Source organism: Ixodes scapularis, unplaced genomic scaffold (genome assembly GCF_016920785.2).
Source record: "Ixodes scapularis isolate PalLabHiFi unplaced genomic scaffold, ASM1692078v2 PGA_scaffold13__105_contigs__length_92229423, whole genome shotgun sequence".
Lineage (NCBI taxonomy): Eukaryota > Metazoa > Arthropoda > Arachnida > Ixodida > Ixodidae > Ixodes > Ixodes scapularis.
This window is the reverse complement of record NW_024609839.1, coordinates 52,912,279-52,934,444: the sequence shown is the minus strand read 5'-3', so window position 1 is coordinate 52,934,444 and position 22,166 is coordinate 52,912,279. Positions and strand designations below refer to the sequence as shown.

At 46.0% G+C, this 22,166-nt stretch overlaps 1 protein-coding gene across 1 annotated transcript in view; it reads right to left on the bottom strand.

Moving 5' to 3' along the window:
• The window catches only part of LOC8030759 (kynurenine formamidase), a 57,495-nt gene extending 37,848 nt beyond the window's left edge, over positions 1-19,647 (bottom strand). Inside the window, exon 1 of the mRNA XM_042289900.1 lies at positions 19,510-19,647. The gene's annotated coding sequence lies outside the window, so the exon portion shown is untranslated. The remainder of the gene's footprint in view (positions 1-19,509) is intronic.
• Between the last annotated feature and the right edge of the window lie 2,519 nt (positions 19,648-22,166).

Sequence of the window (22,166 nt, the reverse complement as noted above, 5' to 3'; positions counted from 1 at the left end):
TCTACACTACAGTTAAATTTTTCAAACATTAAAATGCGGCAATTATGCGATAGTATATGTTAGGCAGAGATGTCCTGCCAGCCTACGTTCATCATTCATGGTTCTTTTTTTTATTTTCTCATATTCTAGATTCAATAAAGAACATTTGCATATAGCAAGACGATTTATAAATCTCCTCGATTAGGTGTAGCTGGGCATCTGTATAGGTTGAATTGTATGGCAAATGCATTGTTTACTTGCCATGCCCATGTAGACAAAGGACTTCCTGGGGTCACAATTCATAAATACAGCTAGATCGAAATTAACTCAGCTTGTACATATATATATATATATATATATATATATATATATATATATATATATATATATATATATATATATATATATATATACGTGGAAGCTTGGGAACAACATTAACGAGTTCAGGTCAGTTTTCGTTTAGGCACGGTGCAGTAGTGAATAGTTTGGAGAAACAATTGAATATAAGATATATTCGGCCAAAAGCGCTATTCGCTGCGCATTCATTTCGAACTAAAATTCCGCTATTCGCACATTCCTGGAACACTGCATCAAAACGCAGGTTATCTCGTCATATTACTTATTGTATATTGTGATCACCAGAACTACTATTCGTAGTTCCGCGCTTCGTGTCTGCGTGAGTATGAAACATTTCCCTTTGCGTTCTCGTGTATACCGTTGTATAGTTATCTCCTCTGATATCAAATTTTAATTAGTCTTCTGCTCGAGTAAAATATTGCACTTAGAAATAAAGTATACATGTATTTGTCCACCTTACATTTCTTCCTTTAATTTTTGCTCTAGCATTTCTGTGTTTAAATGCTATTTAGGATTATTTATATAGTATTTCCTCGTTTATATTGTTTTATCTACTTTCCGGCCTTCGAGTCTGCAACAGATCCCTAATCCGGTCCCTTAACCAAAACGTTTGGAGACCCCTGTTTTATACATACATGGATAGACGTATAGATGTAGAAAAAATTGAGTTCCATGTCTTTTGTTGCTGTTTTTGTGACAATTTTAGAAGTAGCTCCACTTTACCTCACTATTCGCACCAAGCGATACGAAAAATAGACGGGCAGAGGGACCGCAACCCAAGCAGTTGGAGAGGAGGGGAAGGAGGAACTATCCCCGTACGGCCGATTCACACGACGGACTGATCAGCGTACGGATTGATCACGTGACGACATATCCGCGGTTTGTCCGTCTCCCGAGTGCATCCACACGAAGGAGACGACGAGGAGAGGCCAGTGGGGACGGACCAAACATATTCGCCACCCCACAGTGCCGCGAAACTCTCAGCATCGCACTGTGGCACCGTTGTCCAAGAGATAAATCGACGTTTGCTATCGCGAAAACGAATCGTACGCCGCTCTTATACGTACAGAGCGAGACAGAACACCGTGATGGGCTTCGCGCCACAAGCTAGCGACACAGGCATGGTCTTGCTCGAGAAGGCTTTGGCGTGTTTCTTCCCGAGGAGAGGATTAAACGTCGCCGAGTTTTGGGGTCACGCGCTCCACATCACGTAGGTTCGCTAATCCCCCCGAGCTTGCGGGGAGCGGAGGAGAATTTGAGACCTACGCACAAAATCTCCGTCGTCCCGTCGGAGCGACCGGGCCCCCTCCTTTGTTCCCCTGCGTTTGGAAAAAGATTGGGACGCCTTTTTAAATTTTTCTCTCCCTTTTCTTTGATGAGTTCCCGAAGGCCGCCGGCAGGTTCGCGATAGGAAAGACTCCGACGACTTCGAATCCGTCGTGCGAATAGAGTTCTGCCTCGTTAATATGGGCCCCGTTAATAGGGAGTTTTCGAAGACCGCGTTTCCCCCCTCCGCTAAGCCTTCTGCAACGAAGAAGCCGCTACTGCGCCTGCGCGCCGATAGCCTTGGCTGTAGTGTTCCGGGTATCGAGGTGGGCTGCGGAGAGCGTTGCGGGACGGCGAAAACCATCTACGAAAACTCCCTATTATGGATACCCCTCTATATGGGCACCATTTGCGGGGACAAACTGGAAAAATACGTGCATTTTTGTCTCGTTATTTTGGACAACTCACATTATGGACGATATTTTGCGGGAACGGAGGTGTCCATTTTAACGAGCTATCACTGTACTGGCTTGGATTTTCTGCACCGCCTCTCCCTCTTCGTGTCTTTTCCTTCTCGCAGCTCTATGACGTACTCGGTTTTCTTCTGAGAGTAAGATCTTTCGTGCCAGTGGTATTCACAAGAACGGCCTTGCTCGGTAAAAGGCTGATTGGACGTGCGAGAATTATCGTGGCGTGTGACGAGTTTTGACAGAAGCTTCTTCCCAAGGACACGGAGGAATCCCGGAACCTGCGTCGCGTCAGCCGGGCAAAGTTTCTGCAGTTTCTTTCACGCGTGGAACCAAGAATTGCGCGACAAAATAAAACAAGGGAAAGCACAAAACACAACAGGGTGTACAAGAACTGGGAGGTGTGCTGACCGCGTCGGCCTCTCCATGTCGTGTGGCCCAATTTTGCCGCAGGGGCCTGAGGTGGCGCTGCCAGTCGCAGCGCGGGGCCAGGAGGCCGGTCCGGCAACGTTTAGCAAGGATGGCTTGGGGCGTATCGTTGCGACTATTTCTTATAGTTTTGCGTTGTGTGGGAAGAGATACAATATTGCGTGGCTGCTAGCTGTGCCGAAGCGCCAAGGAACCCACAGCGATGTCCAATACGGCGAAGAAAAAGACGAGGCGGTGGTGTTCTGTGCCGGGGTGCAAAGTGGTTCACAACACGTGCAATGAAAGACATTCCTTGTTTCGGACGCCGAACGACGCCTCTCTGTTCGCAGAATGAGGTCATGATGAGTTCAAGAGAAAATAAAAAACTGAGGCGGAGAAAAAAAAAAAAAAGTCCAAGAAGGATGTGTGACATGCGCGACATGTCAGAGAAGACGTATTTCTCCATGTAGGATTAGTCTTTAATAAAAAAACAGCAGTTAGAGTTGCTCCGTTTATTTTGCCAGTCTTGGTGGTTATTTTTATGTGATACATGCTCGCTAGATTAAATAAATTCACAGAGAAAAGCTCGCTTTCATTAATCCATGCTACACAAAAAAAGATGTATTAACACGAGAATAGAAACTAGGTATTTAAAAGTGTGCAACATGTACAGCCGCCGAACAAAAATATATGAAAGAGCTTTGACGCTACAGTATGCAATACGAGCAAACCATCGCATATCATATCATATTCAACAAGGGAATAACAACTGCTCTTCTATAACAGCAAAACGAAAACAACTAAAGGAAGCGAGAACATATGTAAGCAACTGACTCCTCCCAAACGGCATTTGCGCTTTGAATGTAAGCTTTTGCCGCTCGCGTAAGTCACGCTTCTTCACACGACTGTGAAATACGATGGAATCTATTCGTTCTGACAACCGAGCAGACAAAAAACAAACAAAGATTACTACCAATTCCCCCCCCCCCCCCCCCCCCCCCCCCGAATAAAGCGTATCTTCCTGCGACCATACACCAGGCCTCTGTGAACTGTCGGATGGCCGCGTTCTGCCCCACAGCGCCCTCATCGGCGTGCACTTGCATATCGCGACATTCTCGCGGCCGCCGGACGGAATACCTCTCCATTCTAATACACACTAACAGCGATGAACCCTTTTTGTTTTAATCGTCAACTGGCGGATTCGGATAAAAATAAATCAGATTGGGCGGATTGCGGATCGGATATCAGGAGCTTCGGATGCGGATATCCGCGGGTCCGGATCCATATTTGCCGAGACAGCCCATAAACGTGTGCGATAGTACAGTGTAGAGTAAATAAGTGAGTAATACTATGAAGGTGCATCGTCCAATATAATGCGGGGGCAAACTATTCTCTTCGAAAGAAGAGAACCGGAAGAAAATAGCTCTTTACTTTGATTCTCCCTAAAGATCGCTTTAGAATTCTCTCTCTCTCTCGCCAAAAACGCTGTCTCTAGAAAAAGTAAAGAACGCAGAACTATCAGTCGTCCCGGGAAGCTTGTTTAATTGTTTGGCCGGGCAAGAGTGGAAAACGTTCTTAGGGGCAAAGAAAACTCAAAACGTACAGGCCACAAGAAAGTAGAAGAAGCCTGCGTGGCTTCTAAGACTACAAGTATATATTGAAAAATACTGAATTCGCGATCTTCTGGAGTGGCGGAACTTGCACCAGCACGAGTTTCCGGACCTCATTCAGCGCAGTTCGTGCACGCCATCCCAGCATCAAGTGCACCAACGGAGGGATACTTTTCATTATTGGGTATTAATTTCAGAGAGGCGAACCAGCCTAAATCCGTCCGAGTTGACGATATTTTGTTTCTTCTATAGACAGCAAACTCGACAAGTGAAACGTTGCGTGCGTGTGCGTTTTCTTTTTCTCGACAGTTCGCATTGAGTTGTTTTTAAGTATGTGGTTCCGAGTAGTCAGTTGAGGGTTCGTATAACACACTATATCTATGGAAAACAGGCGCTTTGCCCAGCCTGTTTTCAATAGATATGTTATACTCAGTTCACCCTATGAACACAGACAGGGTATTTATGTTCACCAAGCTTTCTATTCGTACATCAGATATGAGAACCCAACTATACCCAGAGCACTATTTGCGACTCAAAATTTCTTTTCTTTCCGCCGACAACCGCCGATCGAGAATTGGCCAGTTTGAGTCGCGCTCACTCTTTTCTCTCTGGTTATACGTGCCGTTCTCTATAGTTTATACACACACCAAATATAATCAGAGTCGCGGGTCATCGAGGGCTTACACTGAATATTGAAAATAGAAAAAAAAATATTATACCCATTTTTTGTGGCTTCTAAAAAACAGCAAAAACGTTGACTGAAAGAAGAAAAAAAGTTGCACAGAGAACCGGAAGCACTTTGTGCATTCTCTGCGTAATTCTCAACATGGCGTCGTATTGCGGGAGTCGCGGGCTGGACGGCTCAACGAAGCGATGGCGGCGGACGGCGGGCTTGAGACTTCTGCTTCCGAACTGCTGTTCGCGGTACCGGCGAATCTGTCTAGCTTCAAAGGAGAAACATCTCTAACCGATCAAAACAATTCGGATTTATTCCGAACGACAAGCCCGACCACCAAGCTGATTCGCACCAAGACGGCGCCGAGTTGTCGCCCCTTCCCCTATCGCTCGCCTTGAAGGGACCATGAAATGATGTTTCAACGTAATTCTTTCACCTTAGCTTCAGTCCTCAACTCAAAAGCTAAATGGGAAATCACGTGGTCATGACGTGTTTCGTCATTGGAGGCGACGACTACAAGCTTCCATTGTGCTTTTTAAGCACACCATGGAACTTGTCATTCTCAAGCGATGATAAGTGCCGTCACGGCACTCATTGGCCACGAACGCGAATTCGAATATTCGTCGATGGATTGATTGCTGGCATGCGAAAACGTCCGAGTTATGCAGTGCTCGTGTGCGATGCGTGAGTTGGGTTTGGCTGACGTGCGTGGGCCCCCCTGGATGCATCACAGTGAAAAGGCGAATAATTTTGGAAGGAAAGGACGTACTATTTATAGTCCGCTATATTACCAAATTTTTGTACCGAAAAGCAGGCTTTAGGCTTTCTACGCTTGAGTACTATTTTTATTTCGCCGCTCTAAACGATATGCGATTAGTGAACTCCCAACTTTTTCCTGCCGAAAATTCATTTCATTGTCCATTTTTTAGAACACGAATTGGTAAGAACTGGAAAAACGCGCAAACGTCAAGCACCAAGTGCTTGACGTTTGGGCTTTTTGTGCGACATGCCACGTGAGCGTTTTTCATCTGCTTCGCACGCCCCCACTCCTCCCCCCCCCCCCCCCCTCCCAACCAAAGAAAACAAAAAACGCGGTCGGGTGCGGTGCGGAGGCGTTGTTGTTGGCACTTACGAGCGCAGACGCTTCACCTCAGTTGAATCTGCATGCTTTCTGCACCTGCAGTGCCCACACCTAGTGTGGGCAAACGTTGACTTATGGTATATTCGGCTGGTCGTTTTTCAGACTCTTGGAGCGCTCTGAAAAGCCGGTATGCATTCGAATGGTCGATGCCAGGCGCTCCAAGTATATTCGGCTGGTTCTTTCGGAGCGCTCTCGAAGCTCCGACTCTAGCCGTCCTCCGAATCGGAGCGGTTTGAGGCGCTCTGACTTGGAAGTGGGAGCGCGCGAGAGATCTGGCTGCCGAACGGTCACGTGACTCCAGCCATTCCGCCATTTTGCTTTTGTGTCGGAAGCGGACGGCGAGAACGCAGCTACTCCGCAGAAAGAGGGCTGCGAAAAACAGCCGTCGGTCTCGACGCCGTCACCGTTGTTTTGTGCTCCCCGAATTGAGGTGAAATGTCGTTGAAACGAAGACGTTTAATGTTAGTGGTGGCACCGTCAGTGCTGCTGGCGAAGCTAGCAGACAGCGACAACACCAGCAGCTCAGACTACGACGACGAGGGCCGTGTTTGCGAAGCGAAGTTTGCCGAGTTGTTTGACGCACCCTGTACCTAACGTTGCCTCGTAGCAACGTTGCCTTGTACCAACGTTGCCTTGTACCAACGTTGCCTTGTACAGTGCCCAAGGTCAAGGCCTATGTTTCTATAGTGCGAACCTACCCGGACAAAGCGTTAAGAACAAAAGTAAGAGAGTTGTCAAGCTGTAATGTTGTCTTTTTTGATAGTTTCGCAGGAACTTCCGCTTGGCACGGCTGGCTTGCGATGACCTTATCAGCGTCCGCGTTGACGGTTGCCATTTTTCAAGGTTTTGCGGATGGATGGGTCACTCAATAATGCTCAACCCTTTGAATCCAAAGAGCAAAAGTTCCGCTAGAGGGCGGCTCGCGCTGTCCTCTAGTGGCGCACGCCACCCTCTATCCGCTCGGCTTGCCGCTCTGAAAAGTTGAGGAGCGTTCGGCTGGGCGCGCCGATTCTCTCGCTGCAATGCGGTGGCGCTCCGGGATCTGGTAGCTACGACTCGCATGATTGGAGTGCTCGAAGTCGAAAGTGACCAGCCGAATATACCATTAGCGTTCGTAAACTGCGTGTTAATTGATAGCTACAGTCGGTGGCAGGTGAAGAGCCCAGGGGAAGCTCCTTCCACCGTTTTCCACTTTAGCAGAGCGAATGCTGGAGAGAAGGTCGCCTCCTCTCCAGCGTTCACTCTGCTGCTGAGGTGGAAAGAGTTGGGAGGAGCTTCCCCTGAATTCGATCTTCACCTGACGCCTACTCTAGTTTGTTCTCTAGCCGACATTTCAGATTGTTTCCAATCGCTCGATCGGTGTCAGGTGGTTTGTGGGCCGCGTCTGCAGTACGAGATGCGAAGAGGTGATGAAACCGCTTATCGTCGGCAACCTTCTCAGCCTTTCTGCCCGCTTCCCTCCTCGCAACCCGACAACACAGCGCATGCGTATTTGTGATCAATAGATCTTTTCTTAAAGGTTCGCGCTATTTATACTTCGTTTCACCTTAAAGGCCGACGACCAGTTCGCGCTTTCCACTTTTCCCTCGCTTCCTCCTCTCCCCCTTTTATCCTGTCCACCTTTGCCTGTTTCCTCCTGCCCCATGGTGAGGAGGATCTTCTGCCTTGCAGAATCTCAAGTCTGGTCGTCGGTCTTTGAGGGGGAAGGAGATTAGGCACCTACGTGCGCGCCATGCATTGCTGCGAAACGGCGAGCGGGGAAAGGTCCCGGATGTACGGAGCTGCGCTGAGGTAGCATGGGCTGGAGGATCCGAGCGTAAGCCATCGGCGAGCAGGTTTGGCAGTGCAAACTGGCTCCGGTTCAGATTTTCCCCCGTGTTTTCTGTCGCTTATGTCGATTGAAGTGCGATGCCGAATCGACAACGACGAGGACGACATCACCAGTAGCGCAGCAAATGCAATGCGAGGCGTGCGCCACTACAGCCCATGCTTTAGTGGCGCCCTCTCGAGTGCCGTGGACACCAAGTGCGGCAGCCGTGAGTACTCGCTGAGCTTATACTACCTACCCCTCCTGTATAGTTCACTTTACCGCAGGGGCCGGGGTTTAGCAAGACGAGGCTCGTGGACTGGATTCGTCAGCTTCCTCGATCGAGCACGGGACGCGGAATGGACGCGAGTTCTGCGCGAATTCTCCCGAACATAGCTCCAGGGGACAAAGAGAAACTAAATTTAAACGCACTTATCGCTGCCCTCCGAGCTAGGTTTTCCCCGCAAGACTGAAAATGTCCACACGATTCAGCAACACAGTCCCACGAATGTTCATGCTTCTAAACCTAACGCTTCTAGAGCTATAGCTAACGCATTTACAGTGAAAAAACAGTGAGTGCGCAGGCGAGCTGGTGGATGTTGATCATGATGTAGTAACCAGAGACTGTGGTAAAAGCAGGGAAACTTGGTCGAAGATGAAAGACAGGGGAAAAGAACGGCTCAAAAGAACGAACGACTTTTACAGCCTTGGCGACAATCCAGGTTAGAGCGAAAGGGAGTATGGCGGCGCCTCGGATATATTCGGCCAACGACGTTAAAAGTTTCCTGAAAAATCCTAACAAATTTCGCGAAAAAAAAAAAAAAAAAAAATTACCCCGAACTTTTCCATGCACCGACAGCGGGGATCTTTACTACGAAACAAACAAAAGGCAATTAGCCTCACGCGATAGATCGCACTTAACGGATCAACTCGGTGAACTGTGCAACTGCGATACAATAGAACGCTAATTAACTGAACGGGGATGGTGTGTACACAGCCGTGCAATGGAGCCTCATCGTTCGGTAGAAGCACTCCCTCACTCTCCCTCTCTCTTTCTCCGTCTCTCCATCTCTCCCTTTTTTTTTCTTTTGTCTCGTGCAAGAACCCTATGACCTTCTTTCCACATGCTTGCGCCATCGATTGGTGCTTGATCATTTCGTTATGGACTCGAAGATGCACTCGGTCGGTCTCTGACGTCACTCTTACACGATTTTGTAGTCCCAAAGTCCTGAGTATCAAAGTGTCGCTCCGCAGCCTTGGACGCGTCAACCAATCAGAACGATTGGCCACGCCCCGCGTGTCACAAGCATGACACTGACTATTGGCGACTCCAGCGAAATCGACGCCGCGTAGCGGCATCGCCGAGAAGCTCAGGAGAGGGGATCGTTTTGGCTCTGTCGTCTGATATCGCTGCTTGGTTTTCGTAGGCAGCATTGAAACAAACATCGTTTCCAGTCATTTATTTTATACTTTCGCCGTGTCATTCTTGCGCACTGAGTAGAAGAAGGTTTGTACCTTCGAAAAATTGCTTTTGATTTCATAAATAACACCGATTTTACGTTGCAGTTCAAGAAATTTATGGTGGCCCGCGTGCTGAACTACGAAAAGGACCTCGTTTCTTCCGCCATTTTGCCTAACCAGCGCGCCCCCTATAGTTCGCTGGAGTCGCGAATAGTAATATAACCGGCATTTTTCTTTCTCGTCTTGTGGAGTAACCCGTGTCGCTTATATATGACTGCCATTTTTGTTTTCGTCTATTTGATCTTTTTTTCTTATACCGTCTCGCTATACGAAAGTATATTATCATGTATACAATGAGTGATCTCATTTTTGTTTCATAAAAAGCAGGTAAAATGTAGTACGTTCGAAGTAAACACTCTAAAAAGTAGACCCCCACTGGTGGAACGATCGTTTTAACTCCTAACAGTGAGGAGCAAAGAGAAATTTTCTTTTCGTTCTTTATTAATCTTTTTTTTTTTTTTTTTACTACTTCACGAGAACGTGCGCTACGGGGATTCGGTTCGCTTTTGTCTCGACAAAGTTACCTTAAACGTGTGACGGTATCCCCAAAAAAAGAAAAAGGAAAACGACGCTCGCCAAAAACGCTGGCACAAGTCCCTCCCTAGCGACGCCCAATTTATGTCTCCGCGCTTTCGCGCTTTGTCACTCTGACAGCCTGTCATCGTGTCAATTGAAGCTAAAGTTCCATATTGTTTTTTCTTTCTTCATGTTATAAATGTTTTTTTTTTTGTTCCAACTGTGTGCGTTTTTATTTCCTTCACTCACTTTCACATTTCAACCGCCAGGCCGCGGCAGTTTTCGCAGTACACTTGGACAGGCGGCACCTCCCCACTAGATCTCCTTCACGCAGTTGTCGCTGTGTGGCGTCGCCTTTTTTGGAGCTGCGTAGAAAGCCTAGATTTAAGAGGGAGCATCTTGAACATACTTGGACACCGTTTGCAATTTAATGGCGGGCGCTTCCTCCGCCAACAGGCCCTTTTCGAAACCACATCAGACATCATTGGCAGTCGCCGTATGTGGGACCAGGAACGGGAGGGTAGCTTGCAGCCTTGGTACCTGAAGCTGGCCATGTATGCAGTTCGTTCCTTGTGATATTGGAAGCGGTCCTCGCGGGGTCGATATAATTCCGGTGGAGAGGAGAAGACCAATGCAGTGGAGATGAGAAGAGCTCGCGCACAGCTTAATTCAACGCTCACAATCGGAAAGGGAGCTCGTGCCTGTATCCTCCACTGCATTGGGTCATTCCTTTCAAGGAGAATTTTTTTCAAACACCCGAAGAGTCCAAGCTTTTGCGCATTGTCACACAAAGGGCCCGGATAATTGCTAAGCAGACGCGTCGCCTGTTGGAGAATGGCGCGAGCTTCCTAAAATATGTACTTTCGAAACAGACGGTGGCGATATCTGCTTATAGGCTTATTCCCGAATAAACTTCCTAAGGGAAGGCAGCGACGACGCACAAAGCGTTCCGGGGCTTTGACAAGGGATTTGGAATTAACTATTCATTCCGGTCGTTTGTTGTTCACAATGGTCGAAGCTTACGGTTTGACCTTGCTTGACGAAAGTACAAGACTGGGGACCTGTTTGTCCCGTCCTCTCAGGTTTTAAATTATGATTACTCACTGGTGATGTGCCCGTCGCCTTGTAGCCTGTAAGTAGGGTTGTTCGTTTTCGGGATTTATATATTTTTTAAATTCGGGGCGTAAAAATAGGGTGCTTTTTTTCAAGCTAATAATCGGGGAGAAATCGGGTTATTCGTTAAAATATGTTGAAATTCGGGTATTTTCTGGTTAAATTTGCAAATATACTAAGTAATACGGCCGTGATTTTTTTTTTTTTTTTTTTTTTTATTGGAGGATATTACCAGCTTTCTGCCCCATTATAGTATTCGAGTGTGGGAGATAACCGTCGTCTTGCCATTCCCGAACGTTAAGCTCCCCTTGTGGGAGAGCGAGAGCTCCGCTGGTCCGATTGCCGTCGGTCGCTTTAGGGGAAGCACTGCTCAGGGAATCCTCCTCTCCGTCAGGTGTCGACGAAAACCCGGAACGTTTGAAAGACGGTCGTTTTCGATCACATATTTTGTTATGGAATAAACCTGTAAAGTTTTTCAGATCTGCTTACCCCGACTGACTGGCTCAGATGTTGTTCGTGAGAGAGGTAGACCGCCAGCGAGATGGCCATGCTACCGGGGAAACCAGACCTAACAGCGGTCGAAGGGGGATTGATAGTGCATTTCACAAGCTGCGTGCAGCAGGGCCGAAGCTACGTGGCGTGCCGAGGCGATTCCACCTGCACAGCGGAGGGACGGAAATGTCCCTCCGATGCCCCAACGCCTACATGTCGCTGTTCTTCGGCTGGCCTCCATATAGAATGCCACGGTGAGCTAGGCGTGCGCTCGTTGGGCGGTCGGTTGAGAGACGTGTAGCGTCCACAGTGCTGCACACCAGCTTGCGAAATAAACTATAGTTCACTGTTGTCCCGAGGTAGAATAGCTAGCGTGTGTGCACCGCAAACTCCATACGGCGTAAAAATTAATAGGTTGGTTATGTGGTTTTGCAATTCGGGGAGAAATCGGGTTTAACCCGATTCTTCTAAAACATGTTCGGGGTGTAAAAATCGGGTAAAATCGGGTTTTACCCGAAAACGAATAACCCTACCTATAAGCCGTCCATCCCTCAGCTGACGCACTGTCAGCTTTGGAATGAACGCTGGAAGCTAAGTGTTTGTTGGAGCAGTCACACATCTATCGTACGCCGCGTAACCACGCTCTTGTTCATACCCGCGCGCATAGAAAGGGACGGGACACGTGATTAAAAGAGGGTGTTTGATTCGTTCCGGTCAGCTCCCACAGCACTGTCAGCTTAGGGATGAGCGAAGTACAGTATCGTCGTGATGACGCGACGCCATGAATCTGTCGTGCCTGGAGCTCGTAAGCCGTCGCCTTCCAGCGATGCCTAAGTGACGTAAGCTTTTTTCTTCTTCGCCTTTCCAGCCCTCCATTGTGCGTCTGTCCCGCTCTTCGTACAAGGCTTTGCGCTCAGGTGGCCGTCGATTATTTCCTCTGATGCTCTTTCACAACATTTCACCATGCAAAATAATTTTTCTCTTCTTTCTTAAAACTTGCAAACGAATTTTTTTTTTTTAATTTAGGACAAAAGTAGTTTCAAAAGTAATGAGTAACTTTCTCGAAATTACTGCCTGAAAGTGATTCATTACATTGCTAAATTACTAGCCTAGAGAAGTAATTCATTACATCACTCATTACTTCAAAAAGTAATTCAATTACTGTAATTCCATTACAGTAATGTCATTACTGCCATCTCGCCGCTGACGTCCAGGCTCCGGGAGAAATGGCTCTTTGATGCTCTGTGCTGCCAGATCCGGGCCCTCGAAATCTGCGACCGGGCCATTCTATGGCTCCGTCGTCGAACTGCCAGGCTTCAGGCGTATTCTTTTCATCGTAGCGTGGTTCAGGACGATCGCTAATGCCCCTCGCACCCCTCAAAGCGACGGAGCAGATAGCGTGACAGCTTCCCGCACGAGAGGAGTGAACCCCAACGGCGTCGTTGTCATTTGTCTCGTAGGGGGAGAGCGGGAGTGGACGCAAGTTTAGGTCACATGGATTATTCAGGAAGGGGTAAAACTTTCTCCCGGTTGTAAGCGGCCTGTAAACAGGCCCTCTAAAGCCGGGAGAAAGTTGAGCTTCGATCTCCTGGTCTTAAATGAGCGAATAATAATAATAATAATATTTATTTTTGCATCTGTACAAGTTAGAGACGCCGGAGCTACGGACAAAGAAGTCAACGAATGTTGACGGGGTCGGCGCCCCGCGCACTTTGCAGACAGCTACGGTTGTACAAAAGTAACTACTGAGGTTTCAGCAACAAAACATATACATACATGATAGAGATAAAAGCTCAACAGGTTTACATCACATACCATACAAGAAGTAGATACATTGATTTGGGATTTATAGAGTAAATGTTCAAGTCATCTATGCACTATTTATTGAGACATGAGGGTAGATTATGTTTTAAAGACTAGAGACTGTATTTTGTGCGAGAAGGAAACACTTTCTATTCATCGGTAAGGATCGTGGGTATATTTTTAATTATTCCGGGTGTTTGTTTAACTAATCAATTCAGGAGAGGAGAAACGAAATGACCGAGTAAAATGTATTAATAAAATCGATGTACATTTATGATTTTATATCGGGAAAATAGTTTTTGTATAGGCTAAGAAATAGACGTGTCCAATAAAACGCAAACTTTTCTTTTGTAGTAGTAATATTTTGTTAGGATTTGCTTCTATGGTCGTACTCCAAACAAGATGGCGATACTGTCGAGACCGGTTATAACGAAGGCAGCAGGAATCGGAAATCCCTTCGCTATATCCGCTTCTTCGTTATATATGAACTCATACAAATAACACGAAGAAAGAAAAATAATAACACGGGCTGTCACGGGCACATGTTTATCGAGCCTGCAGAAAGCGCTCGACGCTTCCCTACACGCGTCCTCTGCTGGATCGGAGCCGCCTCTCCCCAACTGCGAGAAGCTCCCGAAGAAAAAAGATCCTACGGACCGTGTCGACAGCTGCGACGGCGGCCGCAGAGGGTGGCGGCGGTGGACGGCATTCTTTACGTTTATGCGCACTTCGTCAAGGATGGCACGCTTTTGATTCAAGGAGATTGCCTTCGTCATCCCCGTCGAGGTGCCGACCGTGCCGGGACTCTCGATCGTTGAGCGGCGATGATTCTCCGAATCTGTGCTTGAGCGAAGCAGACTTTCGCGCGAGAGCGACCTGACCGGCCAGTCGCCGACATGGTTCACGAAGCAAACAAAGGAGCGCGCACGGCACCGAGTTCGCGCTCAAGCTTGTCTGTCGTCGGTATAGAGAGTCTAGATGTAAGAGAGGGGGCAACTTCTCGATCGGAGTCACGTGGTTTGTGGGCCGCGTTTGCCAAACGAGCTGCAGCATGCAAGGAGTCAAAACTCAAAACCGTTCACCTTCTGCAAACGGATCCGCCTCTCCGCCCAGTTTCTTCGCCACAGTGGCCACGCTACAATCAAATGCAGGTGTAAATGGCCACAATGGCCACGCTACAATCAAATGCAGGTGCTACAATCAAATGCAGGTGCAAGAGGCCCTGCAATCATATTTAAGCGTCTAACTTCTTTGCGGTTCCACGTCTCTTGAAGTTCGGGCAAGCCAGTGGGCATGGAGAGAGTAACTAAATATCGGCGCGTCATATTTTAACAGGACGACGCGGAAACCTCCTTTACTTACGGGGGCGACCCGCAGTTCTGGAAGCGCGCGTTATGTGACGTTTTTGGTCCTGGCCTTACTAATGGTCAGAGCCGCTAAAAGCTTTTTTGTAATCGAAATACAAAATATAAGTAGCGCGAACCGTTTCAATTATTTATCAAAGTAGTTTTTGTTCAGTATTTTAGATCAGAAAAGAATCAAATGCAGTTTATAAAGTTCGGAAACAAGAAATGACCCGTCGACATACCTGCCAGCAAGCGGTGGAAAAGTCGGCGATAGTCGTGGGATCAGGTGCCGACTAGCGGCGACTGTAGAAAGGTCCCGGATGTACGTGGCAGCGCTGCGGTCGTATACGGGATCGTGGATCCGACCGGTTCCAAGCGTTCCGAAGGCCTTCGGCGAGCAGGTTTAACTTGCGGTTTCGCCGTTTGGCGGTATGGCAGTGCAAAGTGGCTCCCGTTCTGAACTGATCGTTACCCCGTGTTTGCTATCGTTCGTGGACAATAAAGTGTCATGCCAAATAAGTGCTTAATCGCGCAGCAAATGTAGTGCGAGCCACCCTGGCTGCTTGCTTCATACAGCCTAGCCAGAACATGCTTTAGTGGCGCCCTCCCGAGCCGTCAACACGGAGTGCGGCAGCCGTGAGCGCTCGCCTGAGCTCCTTGTACCCCTCCTCTAGTTCACGGCAATTCAAGCCACGACCAAGGACGTCACGAACGAGGTTATTTTTCGGTTGTTCTTGTAATTTTAATTGGCCTATAACTTTTAAAATAAAGCGAAATTCGAGAAAAGAAAAGTTTCATTAACTTACTACGTTCAGTGCGCTCAGGTTCGGTGCAAATTAAAAACCAGTCAAAAAGTCGTTGCAGGGCTTTTTTAAATCTAGGCTCTCTGCTTTATCTCGACCGGAACGTTGTCGCTCGCGCTCCGAACGCCCCTATCAGCCTGCCAAGACGGCTTTTCCGCGTGCGATGCAGTAAAGCCGCTTCCCAGACAAGGAGCGGGGAGCAGACGACTTTACAGAGACTGCCTCGGGGGGCCTTCCAGCGTCTGCTGCAGCCTGTTCTCGGTGGCTTCTTGACCACAGCAGCAAAGTGCGGTGGTCCGAGACTTCATAAAATTTCCGAACTTTACTGTTCTTTAAATGATCACAAAATTTCTCTTCGATATATCCGGGCGAGCCGCTCGATTTCCTTCGCTAGAAACAGACACAGATCCATTGAAAAAGTGCCAGCGGAAATGGGAAATCGTGATCGCGTCGCTGTAGCCGAAATTTCGTTATAACCGACTTCGTTATAACCGATCTTGACAGTAATATCTCCGGGATTTCAATAACCAATAATATATTTGTAGTTTTTTTTTTTCCTCGGGGAGAATGACTCGACAACGTGCAACCACACCAACAATCTTACATAATTTGCAGAAGACTCGGTTTATGCGCTGATCCCGCAGTAGGTTTTGTGAAAATTTCATACCTCATATTTTATGTTCGTTTACTAATTCAGTCGGAATGGATTGGAAACGGAGAGTTTCACTTACATTTACATGTTTCTAGAAGAGTTTGAATAAAATTGCCCTCGTTTTTATTTGATTAATATATGGACCATTTGTTTGCGACCACGAAAAGAATCTAGGCAATAAGGAATTTCCTTTGGTTATTACGTCATCCGCGTCGGCGTCACTGAGGAGCAGACTGACGTCATCAGCATACAAGGCAAGAAATATAGTTTCACAAATGTTCACAAGATCGTTAATATAAATATTAAAGTGCAATTGACTCAAAATGCTACCTTGTGACACGCTGATGAGAAATGATCATCGATTATTACAGTTTGCTTACGTTAATTGAAATAGGAGGACAAAAGCGAAAGTGATGTCTATCATATCTGCTTAGTTTGTCAATAAGTGTTTCATGATTGAGACAATCAAAACATTTACTGAAATCAGTGAAAATGCCAAATGTCAAGAGTTTTCTTTCTATATTCTGTAATACCATCTCTTTATGTAAAAGAAGTGCGGAATCGGTAGATTTCCCATTTCTACAGCCAAGCTGGGATTCTGAAATTACAGGATGTCTCTGGAGAAAATTATCAAGACGACCAAATTAATCTTTTCGAGTACCTTAGAAAAAACAGACAAAACAGAAATAGGTCTAAAACTAGACAAATTATTTCTATCGCCACTTTCATATATCACAGACATTTTTGCAAGATTAATTTTTTTTTGTGTGCCTTGTACATTTTTAAAAATATGTACAAGGCATGACGTTATTATATCAGGGACAAATTTAATGGGTTGTATTTGAAGGTTGCCAATATAACAAGTTTTGCTGTTTTAATACGAAAGCATTCACTTTCCCATGGAGCGAAGCCGGCGTTGTCTGTAGCGGCGAAAAACGGCACATAAATTCCCATTGGCTGAGCGAAACGGCACCTGAATTCCCATTGGCTGCGCGAAACGGCACCTAAATTCCCATTCCAAATAAAACCCAAACGAAAGCACAGCAACGCAGATGCTTCGTCACGGAAGCCGGCGTGAAGCCGGCGGGGTTCACTGCGCCTGCGCAGTGGGGGAGCGTGATGTGAACGCCAGAGTACCGTGTGCAAAAGAAAGACGTGGAACGCTGCTTGTAGGAATGCACTGCGTGTAGGAATGCTTTCGCATGTTTACACGCAAGCACTATTAATTGTCTCTGTCGATTTTGTTAGGTTCATAAATACGCGAAACACTTTATGCTCGTTTGTCGGATTAAGAAACAGAGTTTTGTTAATCCTCTGAGATTTGCCACCTAGTGCAGCCCCGCAATATGAGCTCGGAGCCAGATTGGCAAAAAGGGAATTAAAACACTCCTCCAGTTAAGCACCAGACATCACTTTTTCAATGACATGGAGTTTTCCTATTTAATTTTGTTGATGGAGAATTTCATTTATTGATTTCCAGACGAAGTATGAACGTTTCTGCACAGTCATTCAATAAAGTTTTCTGGTAGTCATTCTTAGCCTTTTTGAGTTCCGATGCCAAAGCATTCCGATACTTTTTGAATACTATCCATTTCCCTTGTAGTAATGACGTTTTTGTACAAACGAGTTTTATGTTTAACCTTTTCAAGGTGCAGGGGCGTAATCTAAGGCTTTCGAATTTTATTTCATGCGGTGGTTGTTTTTATAAAGAAATCGCCTGTTATGGATTTTTTTTTTCAATGTTAAGAAACATTTTATAGGAGTCATCAGCGTTTGTTTAGAAGGTAACTGGCGTCCAATCTATGCCTGCAATCTTGTTTCTAAACGACAGTAAGTTTTGCTCAGATATGTACTGATAAAAAAAAAAAAGATTTATTTTGACTTTAGTTTTTATACTAAAGTCACGGGAATAAAAAAAATGGAATATGATCACTAACGTCGCTACGAATAGTGCCAGCGCTATGTACTTGTGTACTATAGTTCGTAATAAAAAGGTAAATTATACTTTCTGAAGAATCAGTGGTTCTAGTGGGCGACGTGATTACATTTATAAGTGCGTAAGAAGCAATAGTGTTATTTAATTGTGTTGACAGGTTTGAATTTTCATGCATGTTGACATTCAAATCACCTCCTAAAATAATGGATTAATTATTTGTAGACACGAATTCCAAACACGTGTCCAAAAAGGAAAGAAATTTGCCAAAATTTGTTAAAGGCGGGTGATAAACAAAACAAAAATAATTTGTTTTCAGACTTCAAACTCAAAATTTCATAATCCTCCGTGATTTCCGTAACAAAGGCAGCTTTTCACATTGAAGTTCCCGATTTAACATAGTTGAAAAAGCGCCTCCTCTCCGTTCTCTTCTATCAGGAGAAAAAGTTTTATAACCTGGTAAGACTAACATATCCTGGTCAAGTTGACACCAAATTTCCGAAGGGGGCATTACATCGAACGACTTTACACATATAAAAGAGAGTAACAATGTCATCTAGTTTGTTTTTTACTGAGCGGGCATTTAGATGAAAAACAGTGGTATCTTTTGTACCAAAACAAATCTTAGTATCTGTCGGTAACACTAATTCGTGATAGTTCAGAATTTGAAAAGGAAAAGAAAAAAAAAGTACCAGCGTTAAAAATCAACTAACAAATTTGAGCGAGATCATCCTCATGTGTGATAGTGACAAAGGGAGCGTTATCAAATATTTGTGCCAGGATTTTGCAGTCCTAAAACCGGACATGTGTCCATTGACATTCTTGTTATTTTTAGCCCAAGTCATTCCAAATTGCCATTTTAGAGGGGTTTATTCAAAAACACAGGCGTAGCCGTATCGAAACCAAAATCTGTTTTTTTTTTTTTGCCTTCTTAAGAATTAGGCTACGCCTGTGCCTCTGCCGAAACTGCACGATCACGTCACTTTTTGTAGGGTCTCTGGTTGGCGCACGGGGGCACATGTCTACCTCAGGAATAGCAATGTTTTCACCCACCAGTTCTCCGATACTATTGACTAGATTCATAACGTTCTCGTCATCATTTCGTGGAATCCTACTATTGACTAGATTCCACGAAATGATGACGAGAACGTTATGGCATAACGTTCTCGTCATCATTTCGTGGAATCCTTTTCATTTCTAGGTTCCGATTTCGCGACTGCTGCTCGCATTGAATCAGTCTCAGTTTAGTTTCCCCGGTACCATTTAGCATGACGGAATACCTTTCCTGAAGACCAGCAGTTGTTTTTTCACAACTCTGAATTTGCTTTCTCGGCTGCTTTTAGCTTCGCTTTCGTGTAATCCAACTCTTTCTTGATGAAGTCCATGCTAGCCTTTATGCCTTGCAGTTCCGACTGAACGGCACAAAATTCGGCCCTGAAATCGCGTTCAAACGTTTCTCGAAAGAATGTGTGTTCTTTCTTCGGGTCATCCTTAAATTCAGCAAAAAATTATTTATCTCCTTGGTCATAATCACAAGTTGACATGTGGCAAGACACCTCTGGCAGCAACAGCGACAGCAAACTGCACTTTAAGAAAATGTAGAAAAACAGACCACTAACCTGTAATATACAGGAAATGTCGTGAGCGCACGTCCGTCCGCTGTCGTCGCAACTGCCAAGGTGTGCAAAATACCCAAAGACACCGCCGTCTTGAAACTAGCGATAAGAAGTTCTATGTTGACAACAGAGTTCGAGAGATGTCAGGCTCGACGAGACGTAAACGATTCTGCCGCGGCCAAGGTCCTCCAAATTCGTCCGCAGGCCACAAAAACCAGTTGCAGAAGCCCTCCTCGAAGATGCTCCGTGGATTCGCAGCAAACTGTAATATACAGGAACTGTCGTGAGCGCACGTTTGTCTGCTGTCGTAGCTGCTGTCATTAATCATAGAGGACAGTTAACTTAGAGTGTAGCGTCCTCCTTCTGCGAGGTTATGCTGAAACAAAATATAAGCGGAAGATCACACGCTGGGCTGTGATTTTGTAGACACTGGGACGACGGTACACACAACTTTCCAGGGGTTATAAAATCAACAGCTTGCGATGATCAGAGCCCGGCACAAGCATGTTTGTCACTTTGGGAAGCTAGCAAAGCACGGGACATACGCACGACCGTTCCATAGGGACACTCTCCTCCTTTAACAAACGGATGACAAATGCCCCCAAAGGTATAGTTTGTGCGTCTGTCGCTAGGAGACGACTTTATGCAACACTTGCTAATTTTTTTTTTTTTTTTTGCGTTAATGGTAGGCAGGCGTTTCGTTCATTCGTTCATGCCATTCTATGCTGACTCCTCTATAGTTATTATGGACATCTGATGCAGTCAACGTCACGAAACAATATACGTTAGATTGGAACCGAAAAACACCGATGAACTCTAGTTAAAGGGGCGGTGCAACGATTTTTGAACTTTCAGTAGATAGCGCTCAGAAGTAATCCCTGACGTTTAAAACCTACGCAACGCGTTGCTTTTTCTCCACGCAAACGGCAGTCGATAAAAAAGGCAGCGTTTGATTTAAAAATTGCAGCCAGAACAAACGGTCACGTGATCCTAATACGTTCATCACAAGCACGCGCTGGATTTGACACAGATTAGGGCGCAATCGAAATCGCATCGCTATCGGGTTCGTCTATTCCCCTCATAGCAGCGATACCACACGAGCCACAACCCGAAAGCTGGTCGAAGCATTGACTGTCACGAGCTCTAATCGACTGCTTACGCAGTGCTCGTATCTAACCTATGACCTCATTCAAAAAAATAATCGATTTTTTCATTTTTTATTTTCACTCCAGCGTCACTACGGGATAATCCTCATACCGGTGTAACACCGCTCACACATCATACAAACGACAGTCTGCCAACACGAGTCACCACAATATCCGTGGTTCGAACGCCGCGTGTCATGTTTCGCCTTGAACTCATTGCCAAGCGGCATTCGAAGCAGGGATCTCGCGGTGACTCGGTCAGTGGCGTAGCGTGCGAGTGTTTTTTTTTTTTTTTTTTATATTGATAGCAAGCTTGTGTCAAGTAAGATACATTCCAACTCAATATCCTTGCACAGCCTTTAACGACTGCGCTTCTTCCATGCCCCCCGGGGAAAGAGTATCGATATCCGATAATAAAAAAACAAGAAGGAAAAGAAATCTCGGAGGGGCGACGAAATAATGAGAACACACGAATCCATATCCTCGGGACAAAATCCGCCTGACATTGTTGAGAGTTTCAGGTTAACAGGGTAGTAATGTTTCTCTCTCCGTTTCGCTTTTGTCTTCTTGTTGTTGTCCCGTGCCGTCGTCGCGCCTGTCGCCGACGTCTTCGTTCTCTCGGACGCGCGTCGTGTGTAATGGTGACACCTTTTCGCCGCAAGGGTAGCGGCGATGCGGAGAAGCCGAATCGTGTCCGCTCGTATACCTGCGGCGGACGCGGAGTCTCCCGCGTTTTTGTCCCGCCGGATATCGATCCAATCGATATCCAAGCGTCCCTACAAAGGGCCTCACAAAGGATTCTTTCATGGGCGGTTGCCATCCATCCACTTCAGCGTGTACAAATAGCTCGAAAAGTTGCTTTTACGGAATCTGCGACCGGGTGTATGTATTTTGGAGGCTACACAAATATTTTTTACAAGATTAATTAATTGATTGATTGATCGATTACTCATTCGTCAATAATATCTTATTTCGTACGTCCAATCATATACAATCAATGGTTGGACCCGTAGCCATAAAAGACTAATCTGGTGTCGAATAACAAAATAGACTGGAATGCGACAGAGGACGGGAACAGATAACACTCTAAAAATACCGTAATATCAGCACCCCATAATACATACTTAGATATTTCAGTAATCTAAAACTCAGAATAATCTGCGACCAAAAAAATAAAACTTTTTTTTTTAAAGATTAAAAGGTTACTTTTTACTTACATTTTGCTAGCCATATAAATCCGGGGTAGGGCACCTTCGAACTTAATTAATTTTTCAACCATAGAAATCGCTACTTTATTTGGATATGGCGCGCGAAGACATCTTACGCTGCCCGGAGCAGTTCCCAACCCCGCGTTCAGACTTCCAAATTATTCGCAAGCTCGCTCACTAAGCTCGGTCACTAAGCTCGTTCACTAAGCCTATGCCTAAGCCCCTCCCACCTCTTTCCACTTTAGCAGAGAGAACGCCGGTCAGAAGGAGAACTGGGGGGAGCTGCTTATGCTCTTCTGCTAAAGTA